Below are 21,356 nucleotides of genomic sequence, written 5' to 3' on the forward strand. Positions count from 1 at the left end.
CGTACTTGCCTCATGTCTTTGAGTTATGTGTCGTCCACTGGTATCCTGTATTCAACGAGGTTGTGTTTCAAAAAGCTTTCAATACTATTAGGCAATTTTCAGGTAGACGGACTACGTACACGGTCTCAGAAGCGAACTATTGCTCAATCGGGGGTCGTCTCAAACATTATTTAATTTTGTACGTTCTATTTATTAACTCATATGTTTAAACTGTTGATACCGGCTGCTTGAATAACATCTAATAAATTAAATCTTACGTTAATAAGGATTTAGTTTTTATGAATAACGTCATATTTTCATTTTTTCGACAGCCGCATTGTGTGTTAAAACAGATGTTGTAGTGTTGTTTTACCGTGTTCGAATTACACTACCATATTGTGAAAATCGTTTCCCGAATCAATACTCATTCAATAGTTCAAATGTTGGAATCAGTAAAAAGCTGAATAAATTTCACGGGCACTGATAAGGTCTTGTACAAATAAATTTAAGCATTTTTCTCAAATTGTGCATAATTAATCGCCGATTTTACGTAATTGCAGCTCAGTGCTCGTAGTAAATAACTAGCATTATCGATATATATTTCCTTAATGTGCATTTACCAAATAAGAGACATGCGACCAAATCTACCTAATGTTTGCGGTTCAGTGCACAGATACATAAGCGAACGCTATGTCGGTCTGCAAACTGGTATCTGATCCCTCTATGTGTATGTGTCCCTAACTCTGAATGATCACGCGCCTCTGGTTTAATTATAACTATCATGGCATTATTATCTCTGTAAGTGACTAAGTTGTCATGTTCTTTTAGGTTTTTGTCGACATATCATTTTTATGATGTCCACATCTCAGAAATATGTCGATATTTATAAGGTGTAAGTCGGCAACTCGATGGCAGAAATATGCCACCATATAGTCCACAGGAAAATATCTTACCGGTTTATAATGTATTCATCTAAACCTGTTGAACTCCAAATGAATCAATTTCATCATATCATCTTTCAATTTTATATCAAGTAGTAAATAAATTATATTTAATTCAAAATTCCTTCTTGCAATAATTAGCTTCGCATGGCCTGAATAGGTTCAAGAAGCTCTTCACGAGAGCCATAATGGTGTTACCTGATGCCAAAAACGTTGCCGGGTGAGAACAATGAGTAATATTATTTGTATCATAAACAAACTATGTCATATATGTATAGGAGTAAATCAGACAGGTTCGCTAATGGCTGATCCGATACACCTTACTAGACATAATGCAAATATAGTACTGCACAGCGTACTTACCCCATATCTGTCGTCGACTGGTATTCTGCATTCAATTAGTGTTTTTAAAAGCTTTTATTCCTGCAGAGACAGTCGCCGACACGAGGTTTGCCTTACCTGTATTTGGACGCATGGGTCATACACATATAGCTCATTCTTACTTATTGATGGGTTAGGACCAACCTCATTATATATATATATATATCGCATGTGAAAACCCGTTTACCTTTTAGTAGAGAGGATTTCTATAGCAGTATAATACATTTGAAACCGTTAACATATGTACAATTATGAAATTTCTGAAATCAGTCGGTCTTAATCACAGGAAAACAATAACACTTATATTACATGTATATTATGTACATGTATGTCCCAAGATATTTTTATATATTTAGTTTGTTTCATGTTGTGTCGTTCGGATTCTTTTTGCTCACCAATTATTGACCCTAATAATCGTTTGGGTGTAGATAGGCTGTTACGAATACAATAATGATAAAGCAAAGTTTAAGCGTTTTCTGCCGGTTTAGTATTCTTACTAGGTCCCATGGCTCGTAATTCACTTTCATTTTCTGTCGGTTTGTATTCTTACAAGGTCCCATGGTTCGTGTCTCACTTTCATTTTCTCTCGGTTTGTATTCTTACTAGGTCCCATGGGTCCGTCTCACTTTCAATTATAAACAAGATTTTTTAAAGAAAAGAGAAAAGGCTTCGTAGCAAAGGTTTGGATTACTAACTTCGTCTAAGGTTGCCCGTTTTACTGGATACCTACTGGATATACTCATTAAACGAATAAAGAGGTGATTTAAAGAATTAGTTTAGTATATCCTGCATGGAACATAGCAATCTGCAAGTACATTATTTCATCAAACAGTGATGCTAACTTAGGCGTCATGGTTTTATGTCAAATGTGTTTCAGGTAAACAATATATGACACTTTCCCGTTAATTTAGAGTGGCTGTTTTGATCCCGCATGGGGTTACGCTCGACCCGCACTGTATCTGCTTTTGTGACGGAGCCACTGGTTTGCTGATCTCACAACAATAATCCTCTATTCTCTAATTATTAACATATTTACAAGTTATATTTACAATACATGAGTCCAGCTTCCATACACTTTTCCGTCTGCTCTACTCGTCCTTTCTCACTAGACTGACCATTCATGCTACATACCATTATCCTAATCACCCTGTCCAGGCACACCCATTCTCACGCCACTGGCTCCCCTTATCTGTAAAGCCATAAACTTCCATTCCTCATCCGATAGAACAATTTCATGCATTAATTCACTTAAAAACATAGCCTAATCTAAACAGTCTAATGATAAGTTCCCCTTCAATTTATTTAACGATCTGACACTTCAATTAAAATGTGACCTCACTTGACACTCGGTGAGGTACCTAGGACAATGTCCAGACTCATCAATTGGACATACATACATGCCAGTCTGTTTCTCTCCCCCTACTCTGTCGCTGCCTCTTATCAAATTTATCACCCTGTCACACTTTTATTGTTACTGACTATCACAAGGAAACTTAGCACTATCGTAACCCAGCCTCCAAAAACACACATACACACTCACTAATTGAATGCAAGTTGTACGCACGAGAGGTTGTCCTTAAATTACATTAGCTGTTGATAGGACGTTAAACAATTATAAACTAAACCAAAATGAAAAAAAAACGTCTCTATCACATATGTATAGGACTAATTCTGACAGGTTCCATAATGGCTGATCCGATCCACCTCACTAGACATAATGTGAGTGCAGTACTAAACAATGTATTTGCCCCATATTGCTGGAGGTATGTGTCCTTTACTGGTGTCATGTAATCATCGAATCGTGTACCTATTTACTCCCGGTTCCGTTGGTCGTGTCCTTCTGTCAATTATGAACAAGTTTTATTTTACAACAAGAGGACAACGGGTAATTCTTGTATAATTGTAGTAGAGGTGCATGTTGATACTCAAATAACGTACACTCTGGGTGAGGTCTCGAAGAATGTACCAGGGTACATGTATAACCCTGTAACAAAATAACAATCGATATAACATACATACTATACACTGACAGATTAAAAATTCATTTCGAGCACAACGCTTACTAAAGATTTGTATATTACAGCGATCCGCTATAAATACAATAGTTGCTTAATGATACATAAATTACTATAAATACTAATACTGTGAGGTTCTTATTTTCATTTATTTGGATTTTTCTGTTTCCTATTTTTAAGGTGAGTAAAAAGTAAGAGGTTAATTGTAGATGGTCAGTTTAGTGGTAATATGGAAGTGGCCTCTAATTGGCCTTGACGACTGTCGAGATCAGAGATAAGGTTTTAAGTAGTAATTGATAGAGTTAAAACCAGTGGAGGTTGTTTAGAGTCATGGTGTAATTATTAGGTCTTAAGTATGTTAGATGTGAATAGTTGTCAGTCCCTTCTGGGGATGATATATTGTACCTTGGTGGTCATTCTCAGAGGCTGGTGTATATATGTTATCAGAGGCTGGGTTAGGTCCATATGGGTGGTTTATAAATAGACATGTGGTCAGTCTCCAGGACTGGTACATGCATAGCCGCCTGGTCAGTCTGGTCAGACTGGGGGACTGGTTTATAAATAGGTATGCGATCATCCAGGGAACTGCATTGAAATAGATTCTCAGCTCTGGTATAAATAGGTATGTGGTCATTGGGTGGACTGCCTTAAAATAGCTTCCCATGCTGTGGTATAAATAGGTATGAGGTTATGATCTATTCATAGTCGGTTCCTAGAGGTTGTATATATAGAACTTGACCATGATGTCATTCTTTTATTAGACTGTGTTGGTGTTTAAGTTTAGCATCTATTGTGTAGGTAGTGGGGTTAAGTAAGTGATGTCACTGGTCAAGAATAGTTTGCTGGCCATATATAAATGGCTGTTAACTTTAGAGTAGGGGCTGCTTGTTGAGATTGAGTTGTTAGAAGAGTTTTCAGAGTGAGTCTTTGGAATATGTTAGTTTTAGAGAGTTTTTAGGGTTAGTGTTTGGAGTTGGTCTTATTAACAGAGAGACTTTGTATTTTATTATCTTAGTTTAGGTAGGGAGTATAGAAATGTGTAGAGTAGTTTGAGTTGTAGTTTAGTAAAGTCATAAGGAACAGTAAGAAACTTGTATTGTGCAGTTATTTTCTTCAAGTTGGTTACTTCTAAAAAGAATTGGAGTGGATTTTATTGGATACTGCTGGAATTGATCTGACTTTAGTCATTTCTTATTTACTTTGTGAATTATTTGTGAATTTATATGTTCTACCCCTGGAGTATATATTGGATTGGAATTAGATATATCTTGATTGGCAAGTACTTTGAATGAAAGTCATATCTTAATAAAACTGAAGGAATTTTATATACCTGTGTATGTTTTGTTTTGAATTTCATCGATTAACGTAACGATGTGGTGTCAGAAGAAATAAAGAGTTAGCAGACACGCAACAAATTGGTGTCAGAAGTGGGATACAAACTTTAACACGTGCAACCGGAGATAGAATGCAGCCAGTAACAAGTTAACCCAGATTTTGAGCGACAGGCTTGACATGTTTAAGTAAAATATCTTGCTTATGCGGAATTATGTTAGAACTTTTAATTATTTATCTGATATGTGGACAACATGAATGTCTATTTGTGGTATCTGCGGACGATGTGTGTATTTCATGTGTAACACCTGAACTCAGTTGTAAAATTGGTTCCATGAATTTGATGTTTGCTTCAAGGTGTTGTTTTGTTTTATATAACTTAAAACAGTGGGATCCTGGAAAATATACCATGAACTACTGAATGCCTATCATCGCCTAACGACTAGAACATAGAACGGACATCCGGTAATGAAATTAATGTACTGTTGATATGTTAGAATAACTTGTGATTCGATTGTGCAAAGATCATTTACTTGGAAAATGTTATCGGAATGTCAGAACACTGTCCATTCATGAGAGACTGTTTTGATGAGATTTCAGAACAGTGCAGTGACAGAGTCAAGTTGGAAATACACATTGTCCGGTTGTCTTGAGATGGTTTTAATGGGATTTTAAAACGAGACATCGCTGGAAAAGAAACTAGGAAATGTTTCGGTATTGTCCAATTGTGTCATATTTTGATGGGATTTCAAAATAGCTAAGGCCTTGGAAGTGTTTGACATTGCCTGTGTTAGTTAATCGAAGGTATGCATTCTAAGCTGTGACATTTGGATAACCATATTTGTGTTTGTCAGCTGGACGGAATTTGGTGATGAATAATCTTGTGTTTTCATGGAATCCGATAACATAAGTCTCATTGGTTCACGTAGGTGAGGTGTTCATCAGCTAGATGTCCAAATAACAATGGTTATCAACAGAATGTATAAAAAGAACTGGAGTGGGAGTCTACTCTTGGCAGGAGATCACCAGGAATAGATTCATAGATGGATTGTTTGGTGTTTTAGAGAATTATGGATAGTGATTGTTCGAGATATAGATAGGTGTTTATAATTTCGGAGAAATTATTGAACATGTAGAGAAAGTAGCAATATGGAGATGGTGTTTTGATTGATAATGTCCTGTGTAATTCGGATTGTGAAAACTGACAATTTTGGATTTATTGAGAAGATAACTGTGAGTGTAATGTTGGTGATTGGATGTTTAGTTATAATTCACCTACATAGAGATAGTTCAGAAGTAACCCTGGATAGGAATTTGAAATAGTTTTGAGTACATGAAAGATGGTATGATGTGGTTAATTAATAAGAGACAAGTCACGGTGGAATTAATCAGATAATTTAAGAACAGATTAGAAGAAGCAAACATTGAGCATGTCAGAGAGGCCCATTAAAAGAAAAGTTATGGATGATCAACAGACAGGCTGTTCCACTAAAGGTGTCAGAAAAACACCAGATGTGGTCAATGGGCCATTGAGAGGACCTGGTGGTGAGGACTTGAGAAGGGGAACTAGAAATCGGCGACAACCTGATAGATTAGGAGTGGACAAGTAGATAACCAAGGAAATGTTTAATGAGAATTTCAGGGTACATGCCAGGATGATGTTTGGTCCATTCCTTGATGTGGCATATCTGTTTGAGACCCGTCCAGTACTGAAAACAATTAAAGGTGTTTATGAGTCCCTTTGTTATCAAAGCTAGGGTACATGCACAGGTCATGGGGGATATGTTGACATTGTAGATGCTATGATTTTCATTGGTGAAAAATGTCGTCATATGTGGTCTGATTGGTTGAAGAGGAAATTAAGGGGAGAGATATACACTAATCGACTTTGGCAGGGTCAGTTAAGAAACATTTGGCCAAGGCATAAGATGTGATTTGATTTAGATTTGGATACGAAAAGTTAAATGTTGGAAAAATTATGTCTGGTTTCAAAGGAATCTTGGAAGTGTAAAGTGATATAATATCATTCTCAATAGTATTGAGAAATGTGTGCCTTAAAGCTGTTGTTGATTTTATACAGGAAATACAAAACAAAAGGATTGCAACGAGGATGTCGTCAGGAATTAAGTTTGGATTCAATGTGATTGTGAATCATGATACTGTTTCAAGAGAATTTCATGGTGAAAATACGAAAAATGAAAGCATTGTCTTCTGCGGATTTGTGTTTTGGCCCATGGAATTGTGAATTCTGAGAATGTTTTTAAAAAGTTTTTGTTTGATACATTCAAAGGATATTCGGAAGGATTACTAAATGAGATATTCTGAATTTCTGAAGAATTATTAAAGTGTTTGAGATTACTTATACTTCAGTAGGTTTTATTAAGTGTGTTATAGAATTTGTGGTAGTAGTGTGAATATTATTCGTTTAATATTTTGTGCTAAGTGTTGTTTTTTTTTAATCGCAAAATCCACGTGTGTTATAGAATTTGTGGTGAAATTCTATCAGTGGTCCTATATTCTTTGGATTTATCAGTTCAGTATGTGATTTTATAGTAAAATCCGCGTGTGTTCTAGAATTTGTGGTAAAATTCTATTATTTTCGTTTCTTTTGTTGGATATCTCGAGTTCAGCTTAGTGCTAAGCAATCTGTGTGATAATCATTATTGTTAAACGTAATAGTGTTTTTTTTCGATAGAATTTGTGTTACCAGTGCCCTTATAGAGGTGATATGTGAAAGTCTATGAAATTCTGATTTTATTATGATGAAGTCATTCTTGAGGAAAAACATAATGTGGAAATTCCATTCGGATTAATGTGTTTGATTGTATAAATCAGACATCGTTCTTGGATTTAACAGTGTAAGATCTAGGATCTAGGAAGATTTCGAAGAGGATTGTCCGTAAAAGTTGTCTGGACCATCATTTTATGTTAAAATCAACATTTGGAATTTAAAGCTAAACTGGGTTAAACAAAATAAAGAGTGACTGAACAGTCAAACGAAGAGTACAACATTACGACAACTGGGAGAAGACAGGAAGATAAATGGACTAAGTAAACACTGCAGCGTGCGTTCTTTTGAACTTTCATAATTTGGAAATGGAGAATTGACTTATGAATGTGCTTAAGTAATTCATTTTGGAAATACCAGAGACATTTTCGCAAAAAATAGATATGAAGAATAGCTAGTTAAGTGTTATACGGACTGGATAACTATTTCCAGGACTAAAATATTCTTGATTTAATCCTGAGGCGTTTGTTGGAGATATAAACTGTGGACATTCTGTTGTAGTACGTGAGGACAATTATTCTACCATGGGTTAGAAGTGCAGTGACAGATACAATTAATGAACTTGACAATAAAAATTATTTGTGATCATTATATTTCAAATGTGTTTTCCAGGAGTAAAACACGCTGGCAGGAGATATTTGTGAGGTTCTTATTTTCATTTATTTGGATTTTTCTGTTTCCTATTTTTAAGGTGAGTAAAATGTAAGAGGTTAATTGTAGATGGTCAGTTTAGTGGTAATATGGAAGTGGCCTCTAATTGGCTTTGACGACTGTCGAGATCAGAGATAAGGTTTTAAGTAGTAATTGATAGAGTTAAAACCAGTGGAGGTTGTTTAGAGTCATGGTGGAATTATTAGGTCTTAAGTATGTTAGATGTGAATAGTTGTCAGTCCCTTCTGGGGATGATATATTGTACCTTGGTGGTCATTCTCAGAGGCTGGTGTATATATGTTATCAGAGGCTGGGTTAGGTCCATATGGGTGATTTATAAATAGACATGTGGTCAGTCTCCAGGACTGGTACATGCATAGCCGCCTGGTCAGTCTGGTCAGACTGGGAGACTGGTTTATAAATAGGTATGCGATCATCCAGGGAACTGCATTGAAATAGATTCTCAGCTCTGGTATAAATAGGTATGTGATCATTGGGTGGACTGCCTTAAAATAGCTTTCCATGCTGTGGTATAAATAGGTATGAGGTTATGATCTATTCATAGTCGGTTCCTAGAGGTTGTATATATAGAACTTGACCATGATGTCATTCTTTTATTAGACTGTGTTGGTGTTTAAGTTTAGCATCTATTGTGTAGGTAGTGGGGTTAAGTAAGTGATGTCACTGGTCAAGAATAGTTTGCTGGCCATATATAAATGGCTGTTAACTTTAGAGTAGGGGCTGCTTGTTGATATTGAGTTGTTAGAAGAGTTTTCAGAGTGAGTCTTTGGAATATGTTAGTTTTAGAGAGTTTTTAGGGTTAGTGTTTGGAGTTGGTCTTATTAACAGAGAGACTTTGTATTTTATTATCTTAGTTTAGATAGGGAGTATAGAAATGTGTAGAGTAGTTTGAGTTGTAGTTTAGTAAAGTCATAAGGAACAGTAAGAAACTTGTATTGTGCAGTTATTTTCTTCAAGTTGGTTACTTCTAAAAAGAATTGGAGTGGATTTTATTGGATACTGCTGGAATTGATCTGACTTTAGTCATTTCTTATTTACTTTGTGAACTATTTGTGAATTTATATGTTCTACCCCTGGAGTATATATTGGATTGGAATTAGATATATCTTGATTGGCAAGTACTTTGAATGAAAGTCATATCTTAATAAAACTGAAGGAATTTTATATACCTGTGTATGTTTTGTTTTGAATTTCATCGATTAACGTAACGATGTGGTGTCAGAAGAAATAAACGGTTAGCAGAAACGCAACAATACCATTACTTTCACTTATTAATTACTACAGGTAATTCTAATAACAGATATTCATTATTAACAAGAAATATCTTTAAAAAAGATAAACGGCAAAGTTTTAATGCTGGTTGTTATAATGTAAAACTACTGGTGAAATAAGTTAACGAACTACATTGTAATTAATAAATGCGCAGTTTCAGCACGGATAACGAAATTATATCAGTTTGAATCATTTTTGGTGATAATAAGACTGCAAATGTGTCATTTGAATAGATGCATCCACTTATTCAGCTTGCATTCAATTTAAAAGGGACATCACGGTAAAAACGTTGAAATTTTCACTGAATGTACGCGTTTTGTTCCTTTCCTGTTTCTGTGCTGTCCCAATGTTCACAGTCAATCCCTATGTCCAGCTTGACCACTCGATTGAGTTGGGAATCCCCCTCTAAATTTAGCGCGGAAATTATTTTTAAATCATTACGTGACTGTTTTGAAATCGTGGCAGCACAAACACACGATAGTTTACAAGGCGATATCTATATTCCATCTGGGTTAGTTGGATAACGATATTATACAGTGGTTTAAATGTTAAATAACACGTTCTGTATTTATTACGGCACACATATTTATGTGTAAATAAGTGTAAACATTGTTCATATAGTAATGTGACAGTACATGTAGCGATGTACTGGTACAGACTGTATAAATATTACCGAGTTTGTGTTAATATTACCGAGTTTGTGTAAATATTACTGAGATTGTGGAAATCTTACCGAGTTTGAGTAAATATTACCGAGATTGTCATGACCAACTATCAAACAATCAAGCAGAATACGAGCGGCGTCCGTATTACTGCTGGTTTCATGTTTGAACTGTTACAGTCTATTGTACTGCTTCCCAAGCTTAATTCTAGGATTGTGTTTGACCCATTTTCCTATTATTCTCTTCATTGGGGAAGCTGTTATCGTTTTCAACCGCAGTCGATTCACATTGGAAGCCATTTTTGTTTCCATGTGTTTTAGTTTGTTGTGCGCATGCGTTTATCGTATATGTCACAAAATTTTTTGCATATTCAGATAGTTGATCAGCGAATTGTGATAACCTTTTAATAATTGATAATTGATGTTTTTATGTACATACATCATCGAATTCGAATGGTTATTGTTCAGAAGGTAATTTTTTTAAAAGATATACCCAATAATATGATAAAAAATACAAAATAAATATTGGTTTACCGTGAGGTTCCTTTAACTTTGTTTCGTTTTTAACTGTATATCTGCATTTTGCATTGACCGCTACATTGACCAATCACATATTTCATCTTGACCAGTAACGCCACCTGTCGCGTCATATCCGGGGCCAAAACAAAATTAGACGGCTATGCCGAATAAACAAAGTATAAATAATTAAGTATCATTATCTTAGTCTAAAGACTAGAACGTTAATTTACAAAGAATACATGAAACTATTATGACCTTGAAAAGATTCATTGTCACGTACATTAAGACATATTTATCACCAAAAATACAATACAAAGCATTAACAACGCTTTGTCAGCTTAATATATGGAGATATACAGATGATAGTTAAATATTTAAAAGACTTAAAACATCTTTCAAACAAAGACAACACTTACATTCAAGACACGTCCGTACGGTCGTCGAGTCCAACTCGGAACTGACACCTACCCGAGACAAAGACAAATACCCGCCAAGTGACCACAACACTAACCAATGAAAACAACTGACACAACTTTACGTAATACGTACAAAACCACACCAGAGAATACAAACGTAGAAAACCACATAACCACGAGTACCAAAACGCAATACGCCTGTACACTATATGAACCGCACAACGGGATACTACATGCGGACAAACTAGGTACACGATCGCGAACACTTACGGCGGGCGCGGACATACAACTCGGTGTTCTTTACGTCGGGCGCGGACATACAAATAACATAACAGCTTGACCCTGCTACATAATTAACGATTTATCACTGTAATCGGATAGCGGGCCGCGTATACTGCGTCATAAATACATATCCCTTTGAAATATATCGGTGTAGTACATGTATAGCAGGTATTTAGTTAGACGAATAGTTCTGAGTTCGGGACCAGGGCATGGGTCATACAATTGACGTCTTTAATCGCCTGGGTTTGGGATTTGTTTAAATGTATGTATATCTTGGCAGTGAAGGAGGTACAGTATATGGATATAGGAGTGAAAATACCATACTTTAATGCTAACGGAATTTTGCATGAGCTTGTCATTATTGTAATGACGATTCGGTATTAAAAATGGAGAGTGAATGTGTTTGTAGGTTGTATGAAGTATATATACATATCCCTTTGAAATTAATGTTTATACTACGGAACACAAGGTTTCCAGTGAAAGTTTAAGTTATGAATTGTCACATTTCATATCAAATTCCAGTGGAAGTTTAACTTATGAATTGTCACCTTGCATGTTTATTTCATTTGAAAAAATAAATAAGCGACTATAATTTGGAATGTTATTTTCATCATATTTGGGATGTTTAAGGTGAAAAATTGACAAAGGTGATCTGTGTTGTCCTAAAAGGTTTCTATATTTGACGTGATACAGTGACGTTGATATAGACATGTATTAACATAAATTAGCATAGATGATCAACTGTAAAACAACTGTGTAAGTTTAAGTAACAATAGCAACATAAAACAATTGGTCCATTTGAAAATATTAGCAAGGGGAAGCTGAAAATTTAATTTGTTCAGAGACCCCGTGGTCCACATGTTAAGAGACCCCATGTCCATTTGAAAAGCCGATAAAAAACATTCCTTATTCTGAAATTATATAACCACAAGAAACACGACACATTATTTTTTGTTTTTTTTTTTGTTTTTTTTTCACTTACAAAAGTCGACTTTAGCAACAAACAGTTCAAGAAAAGTGTTTGTAATGGAGAAAAGGGCGATTTTCAAAGTGATATGTGAAAATTTGCTCCGACTAGCCAGGCTGTGGTGAGTGCGCATGTGTGTCGTGGGGAGCAGCGGTATGTTTGTGTTGTGTCTCCTGGTGATAGGCCGGAACTTTTGCCGATTTAGTGCTACCCAACTGAAGCACACTGCCGAAGACGCCCATCAGGACACCCCATCCTGTCACATTTTACTGACAATGGGCGAACCAGTTGTCTCACTCATAATATGCTAAGCGCTGGGGTATCAATATACACCTACTAGTCACCTACGACATTGATGTTGATAAACTGCCAACTAAAGGAAAATACCACCCAGCCAAGGAAATCTGGAAATCTAAGGCCGAAACACTATTCTAATACCTTGCTTACTAGAGAGGTCTAGTCAGCCAGCTATATGTAAGCATCTATCAGACTGCCGTATAGTACTATATCCCCTTTTAGCCAAATTTAATAGAATATCGTTCATAACACTTGCAGTAAGTTACCTGAGCGAATATAGCGGTATACAGGTAAGGTGACAAGTGCTTAAGATAGCAACCAATGGTAAAAATACAGTTGAAGGAAATCCCTGACTGTAATCCCTCCCGATTAACAAAATGGTGCAAATGATCACAAAAACACATGTTCTGTTACACAGGACATGAATACATGTACAGAACGTAAGTATTTAAACCCAATAATTTCACAATTAATTATGATATATCACTCTCTTTGTATTTTGTATTTTGTACATTGATATGCTCATAGTGCACTCATTCATTTGGTTTGGTTTGGTTCAACTTGTTTAACGTCCTATTAACAGCTAAGGTCATTTAAGGACGGCCTCCCGTGCGTGCGACATGCATGCGTGTGGTGAGTGCGTATGTGTTTTGGGAGGTTGCGGTATGTTCGTGTTAAGTCTCCTTGTGATAGGCCGGAACTTTTGCCGATTTATAGTGCTATCTCACTGGAGCATACTGCCGAAGACACCCAGCAACACACCCCACCCGGTCACATTATACTGACAACGGGTGAACCAGTCGTCCCACTCCAAATATGCTGAGCGCTAAGCAGGAGTAGCAACTACCATTTTGAAAGACTCTGGTATGTCTCGGCTAGGGGACAGAACCCAAAGCCTTCCTCACAGGGGCGAACGCTCAACTAAAGGCCAAGAGTGAGGCATTGTCAAGGGAAACATTAGGAAGAAGAAAGTTGTTCAGAAAGAAGAGAAAAGATAAGATCCCAAATTTAGTCGCCTCTTACGATCATGCAATGGGGGCAGCAGGTACAATTCTTACGCCCTACCTGCACTCATTCAAGATGGCAGTTCCCTACTTCTTAAAGTGTTTAAAGGACACTCTTGTTAAAATATTCCAATTTCTCTTCTAATCATCCGAGTCACTCGTGCATGACGGCTTAAGCGTAACCACATCCAGAACGTAGGGATGGAAAAGGACGAGAGTGACTGATTATCGCTTCGTTGGGTGTTGCTACTCTGATAGCTCCAGGTTTCGACCCTTAAGCGACACGTTAGTTCTCGAAACCGTATAAGAACGTGTATGTTGGAAGTGAAATGACGCAGGAGAAACTGTTTATAGCGCTATTGCTAGAAACCTCTTAAAGGAACATTGAGAAGATAATAAGTTCAGTGTTAAACATGATAGGAAAGTCCAAAGTACCACGACTTCGAATATCGCGATCGCTAAGAGGAATAAGAAAATCGTCGGAAAAAAGACGACTCGGAGATAAACCAGTGAGCGACACTCGCCTTACGATAGACTTCTCAATCTCAAAGTGGCTCATAACGTAAACCTATAGGCGCCGGAGGTCTCCAAATAGTCACTGTAGGCGGAAGAGAAACAACGTCCAGATCAGCAACCCCTGGTTATAGGTAATTGGTGAAGTGCGGTTTAAAGAAAATGCGTGGATGGATAACGATAGCAAACCCGATAAATCGCTAATCAGTGAATTATGTATCCCCCCCCCCCCCCCCCCCCCCCCCCCCCCCCCAAATAAATTGGAAGTCATTCGTACAGCAATGTATCTTCCTTTTCGACGCTTGCATGTTTTTTTCTTATATTGAGTATTGGACGAGGAAAATAACCGAATAGTGACATTTAAAAGAAGTCGTCAAATTAATTGAACAATCAAGAGCAGAGTAAACATGTACATTGCATATATCTGAACACGCAGATATTTGAAAACTAATAACAAACCCAAACGAATTCATATTCTCGAAGGGAGAACTTGAGTAGTGAAACAAAAGGTATATCAATGGGCATGTTTTACGTCTTGTTGTGAACTGTACTGGAGAGTATTTCGTTAAACATATACTGGTTGATGAAGGCAATGGGGAATTGTTAACGTCGATTAAAGTTTTTTCTTACTGATTGAAAATTTATGAAAAAAATCAACATTTACGTGTATCAGCGGGATTTAAGGTGGAAAAACAAATTAGAATGACATCATAGACTCCCACGCACAAAATGCAAATACTTGACTTGCGAATATAATGTATTCAATTTGGTATTCATTCTTCTGTCTTTGGTGTTTTAAATATTAGACCATGACAGATATCGTAAGAACTAAATTATGACTTTAAAACTGCACAATAGGGCTGTTTTGTCCTTCTAAGATTCTTATATGAATCAGAAAGGAAGTCAGGAAAGTCAAAATCGCCCCATGATATAAAAACGTTGAAAGAGATGCGCAATTATCATAAAATTCAACGGCAAATTTAAGAAGAGCAGATTTAATGGAAATTAAAACGAAATAAATCCATAAGGAATTAGGCCGTTTATCTTGATTTAAGTTTTGATTCCAGTCATGGATAAGCCCTGAAGGTAGGGCGTAATTATTGTACCTGCTCCCAGTGCATGATCGTAAGAGACGACTAAATTTGAGACATTCTCTTTTCTTGACATCGCCTTTGTGAGGGAAGCTTCAGGTTATGTTGCCTGACCGAGATTATAGACGAGTCTATAATGGTGTGTGTATTCTTCAGTATGCTTCAGTGAGGTAGCACTATAAACTCAACGTTGAACTTACAAAACAAAACCAATCATGGATGATATACGATACATACGCTGTAAATTAAGGCGTACTGAACACAGTACCGTAGACCGGGATTATATAAACACGGACCTCCTGTTACAGCAAAAGGCATTTTTAGCATTCGAAAACGGAGTGCGCATGCCTCTTGATAATATAAAGAGCGATTTATTGAACCGGGACTAGTATTTATAAAGGTAACACAGGTAAGGCGTCAGGTGTAAATTGCTTCCATCTAATGTTAAAGTGATTTTATGCGTTACTTTTGTTAGCTTGTAAATTAAATGTTTTCTTCCTGATTTTTTATTCTTTACGATTCCACCACACCTTGTTTTCCAGGTTCACGTGAAATGTGTTGCATATACTTTATTCTTTCAATGCACCAGTACTATATTGAAACATTGTACAGCATAGGCCGAAGTATATATGAGGTTGGAAGGCCACGTGTTCTCATCATAATGTATCCCAAAAAAGGAGATTAAAAAATGACACATCTATGATACTACACCTCCTTCATTATTCACGCTTACTTAATAATGGTGCAATATGTAACAGGCAGATAGAGAGGGCTAGAGAGTACGAAATAGATGTTATCTTTGGCTGACAACGACTCTAAGGATAAACAAATATATTTGTCAAGGTAAGGTAATGTATACCTTATTTATGTGTGAAGGTCTCTGTTGTAAAAAGACGAAAATAAAACTTGATACGGCCATATAAATTTCAAAAATGGGATTATTGATCAGAAACGCAATATCTTTTACATATGAGTCATACTTATGTGTAACAATAGTTGATTGATTGCCTGCATTTTTATTGTTAACGTTCCCTGTGTGCAAACTACATGCGTGAATCGATTTGGGGATATTACCTTTTATCTATATATATTCATTTTGAACTGGAATACGATACCTCCATGGTCCCCTCAATTATATAGACATTAGGTAAGTATCGTCTGTGTTATAGTCTGGATGTTGACACGTTGAAAATCAATACAAGGGGTAATATTCACATTAGTCTGAGCTGTCATTGCACTCATACTTAATGAAGGGTAATGGTACGATGTTTTCTGGTAATATCTTGTAACAAGGTGTCTAGGATGTTTTGTTTTTTTATTTTGTTGTTGTAAGATTTTCAATTTCTCCGAAATATTACAAATGTTATCGTTTTCGGAATGTGCGTCATTTTAATTATAACGCATTTTCAGTACTCGGCATTTTCATGAAGGCTTATATGCATTACACGTTCAAGATAAAAGATAACTCGGGCTTCCCGTCAGGTTTTGATTGGTATTGTTACAACATGTACAGCTTTGATAAATGAAGGTACGAATAGTCAGACTCTCAAAATATTACTGAGCGCTAGAGCAGAGTAATTAAAGTTATTAACCTAATATAATGACGTTGGGCTACAAATCCTACTATTTCTTAAAAAGTATTAAAGAGGTATTTCTTAAACTTCACATCTGATTAGGAAAACATGATGACCGACATGCGGACATCTTGGATTTTGATGGTCCGATTGTTATCTCTATTTCTCAGAATAATACATTTAGATCTTTTTGGATTCCATATGAAGATTTTCGTTATCAGATTATTAAAAGGAGAAGGAATAGTTACCAAAAACAAAAAAGTCGGTCTTACATAGAACCAATAAAGATCATTAAATGGTGGGTGCCAATATATCTCCAGGGACAAAACTCTGCAAAATGGTAAGCACAAAAAAAGGAAACGTTGTTATATGTAAGTATACATTGGTACATGTACGTATGATTTAAATGAACAACAGTACTGGTCGCTATGGTTACTCTCCCTGTTTTTGTTGATTCGAGCGATATCAAATATTCATACCTCGCATAGTTAAACACTTATTACTCTTGCGCTGTTAATAGTTCACCAACAGGACAAACCTAACCTAAACATTGTGGTTGATTCATCCAACGATTTTCTTCTCTCCTCGGGCAGCAGTACAACTATATACCCTTCAGAAAACCATGATCAACCATAGCGTTGGTTGTGGTGATCCATTTGATAGCTGCCACGACTTAATCCGAATTGATAGTAGGATGGCCTCGATACCATAAAAACTCGGGTCAACCTGCCATTCAAGTGAAGTGAAATCCTGATATGTTACATGTCCTATACTACATCCACCTTTAATAAGTGAGTGGGAAGGAGTTCGACGGTTGTCGATAGAAAATCTTTCCTCTGCCATTTTCGATATTTTCCATGGACACAACTAGGCTCTGGAAAACCACCAAATAATTCACCTGGTCAGATTTGAGCTATGCATGGTATGGAGTCCCCGCCTCACTATTGGAACGTTTTGTCACAATGGAATAATGTGTTTAATTGGACATTTACGTATAGAAGAGTCCGATGTTTTATCACTTTATTCAGGATCTCAACATACTCCATTAAATATAACAGCATCTTTCGAGTGGAAAACAAAGGACAGATTGTCTGCCTTGATGGTTTCTAGCTGTAGAATCCCAGGAAAACGAGATCGTTCGTAAAAGTTCCTCGGAAATCAACTAATATTCACGTGTACAGCGGATATGGACCACATCCGTGTGCACGATCCAAAGAAAAAAGCAGTATGGAAATCCTTCAAATACATTACTGTATATGTATTATTTGACTTTTGAAAATGCTTTGTGTGAAGATCAACACCATGACCTCGATGTCCATGTCGGCCGACAACAACTCCTGTAATTTATCCGTTATCTCGGTACTGAATGGACCAATTTCTTTTCGAAAGAAATAGAATAAATCTTAAGATATATCAACCTGCGTTCTTGATACTCTTTACAATCTAATTAAAATCAAATGTAACCACTGAGAGAGATCGATTTAATAATGTCATTACGTTTGCTTTCCTTCAGATTTTCGCTTACACACCTGCCCAAAGTGGGTTTTAAACTCCTTACCCAGAGGTTGGAAGGCTGTCGATAAAGTGCCGGGACTCCTCATCTTTCGTGCTCTTACATCGTAAAGGGGTGCCTTTTCGTTTTAAGCGTAAAATCGAGACCTATATGTTTGCCACTACATTTCATCGACATCAGGAAACTGGCGAAGCATTTTTTTTTTTTTTTTTTTGTATTATGCTTTTGTTGAGTAGTCCACGGTTGGCCCTGGTTGGGGCCCAGTGGTTTAGCTATGATAGGTGTCTGGGGACGAAGCCCTCAATACACCTATGAGACCGAGAAATACAGTGCCACCATCATTCCGATGACACACACAATCGCACCTAGCCGCCCTGGCCCTGGTCTAACCATCCTTTATATATTAAAGGCTACATATATTTATAACAACTGTGAAAGATGCTTAGAATGGCTAATGGTGTAATCATTTTCTCTATTTCTTGCAGCGCGTTTTCGTATGAGGGCGTTGGTTGTGAATTCGTGTCATCCTGCGGTACACAGATATCAGTTTTTTTCCCTGAAATAATGCATACTATTCCGACTGTTTTCTAGTTAACACACGTATACAATCACAGGGAGCAGAGAAATGTTACCAGGTTGACCCTGTTACCATGGGGACCCTAGATACATGAAATAACAATATTTTACGTAGCTGTTTTAATAATTGTGAAAGAGGTAGACTTGTTTTGCAAACTTAATTTGTGCGCAGGATCCCAAGTGGATTGGTTTGGTTTGGTTTATTTTTTTAACGTCCTATTAGAGATCAACCAACCAATTGTTTTCCCGTAGACCTTAGTGTTAACGTTTTGGATTATTTCATTCAAATTCTTGAATTGAATATGACGATTATGGTTTATAACAAAAGTTTAGGGTCTGATATAACACCTAATCAAAAAAAAAAAGTTGGGTCCTTCAGCTCAAATTTTCTCCAGGGTAGCCATTTTGAAAATAGGTGAATTTCGCAGTAAAAATTCTCAAAAATCTTAAATGTTTACCTGTTTACTATTATTACGTGAACTTTTGGGAAAAAAACCAATCGGACTTAAGAAATTTATATCAACATTTCTTATTGATAGTTACCTATCAGGCTACATATCTATTTTCTCACTTCATAACATACTGGCCAATCAGTGGCTGCCAGACATTTTATCCTTGGCTCAACGTTCTATACACAGGGGCTGTTTCAAAAATATATTTTTTCAATTGGTTGGTTGTTCCCTATTAACAGCTAAGGTCATTTAAGGACGGCCTCCCGTGCGTGCGACATGCATGCGTGTGGTGAGTGCGTATGTGTTTTGGGAGGCTGCGGTATGTTCGTGTTAAGTCTCCTTGTGATAGGCCGGAACTTTTGCCGATTTATAGTGCTACCTCACTGAAGCATACTGCCGAAGACACCCAGCAGCACACCCCCACCCGGTCACATTATACTGACAACGGGCGAACCAGTCGTCCCACTCCAAATATGCTGAGCGCTAAGCAGGAGTAGAAACTACCATTTTTAATGACTGGTATGTCTCGGCTAGGGGACAGAACCCAAAATCTTCCTCACAGGGGCGAACGCTCAACTAAAGGCCAAAAGTGAGGCATTGTCAAGGGAGACATTAGGAAGGAGAAAGTTGTTAAGAAAGAAGAGAAAAGATAAGATTCCAAATTTAGTCGCCTCTTACGATCATGCAATGGGGGCAGCAGGTACAATTCTTACGCCCTACCTGCAAGGCAGTCCCATGTGGAGGTCAGTAACGGAAAAAAGACACTGTAATCTATAGGAATATAGTCCAAAAAGGTATTTAAGCCGTACCTTTGTTTACACAAATTTGCAGAAGTTTTGCTGGCTGATCGTGAATTTACACTTTGTATCGTTGTTAAACACTGTGAACCGGAAGCAGAGGCACACGGCAGGCTAAAATCTAAAAGTTATTTTACGTTGTATCATTTCAATCGTATGGATGAACTTTTTAAACAAAAATAATTGTTTTCATAACGATTATAGAACCCAATACAGGTAAAGATCTATAATTTCGTATCAGATTGACAGGAAAAATATAAATCTGAGGAGTTTTAATACATTACTACTGATTGGTTTAGAATATAAGGGGAAAACTTAGAGGACATAAGAAAGAAATTTGCGTGTGCTTAAGCATATAAGTATATTTGATTACTACAATGCTGTGGTCGGTGTGTTAATTTTATGGAGGAATAGTAAGATTGATCTTTTTTATGCCCTAGCCACGAAATGGGTACATATAGTATTACCTATGTCCGTCCTGTCCCGTTCCGATGCAATGTAACTAACTCATCTCATTAACTTCTGAGGTTTTGGGGCGTCAAGTGGCAGCGGGGACATTTATGTCTTACTAAAAAAAATGTTGCTGGTTTCTTTTATATGTGAGCTCCTTCTACGATAAAAGAAATATGGTCGATGGTATAGCTTTTTTGGTACAATCGATTACAGGTTTTACTCTAGGAAGGCTACTTCATGGTCTGACTAAATCCTCATCCACAAACTTCCAAGCCTTTAAGTAATGTTCAAGTTACACTTATAGCTGACTTTATGCAATGATGATGTTTTTTGGGGTGGGATATTTTCCCGAATTGGGCCTCCGTGCCATACCTGTATATGTATGCAGGCGCAGTTCTGTCGAACCCATATTTATTGCTGTTACTAATATCTCTTGTAGTTACACGATTTTATAAGTTGCTTTTATGATGATTCTTTCTCCATTGTACTTGTAGGCGTAATTCTGTTGAATCTTCATGTAAACTTTCATCTCTATGGTACATACAATAACATTCTTCTTTCTAAGTTGTTTCATGATGACTTTATTATAATAATTTGACAAGAAACCGTTTTCATGATTTTTAATTCTTGTCACCAAGGTTGGAGTTTCTCATATTCTTAGGATAGCACTTTTAATTTGATATTGCCCTTTTCCATTATTCTGCGTATCTGAGTTTAATTCAAGCATGCATAAAATCCCTTGTTGTTAGGATGGAAACACTTTCTCCAAAGAGAGAAAGTTTTTTCCCTGCAATACTGTGTCGTGCTTTTTATGTTTGACGGCAGTGGGTCTACGACTTCGACCGTTCTATTGATGGTGGT

Source organism: Pecten maximus, chromosome 16, assembly GCF_902652985.1.
Source record: "Pecten maximus chromosome 16, xPecMax1.1, whole genome shotgun sequence".
Lineage (NCBI taxonomy): Eukaryota > Metazoa > Mollusca > Bivalvia > Pectinida > Pectinidae > Pecten > Pecten maximus.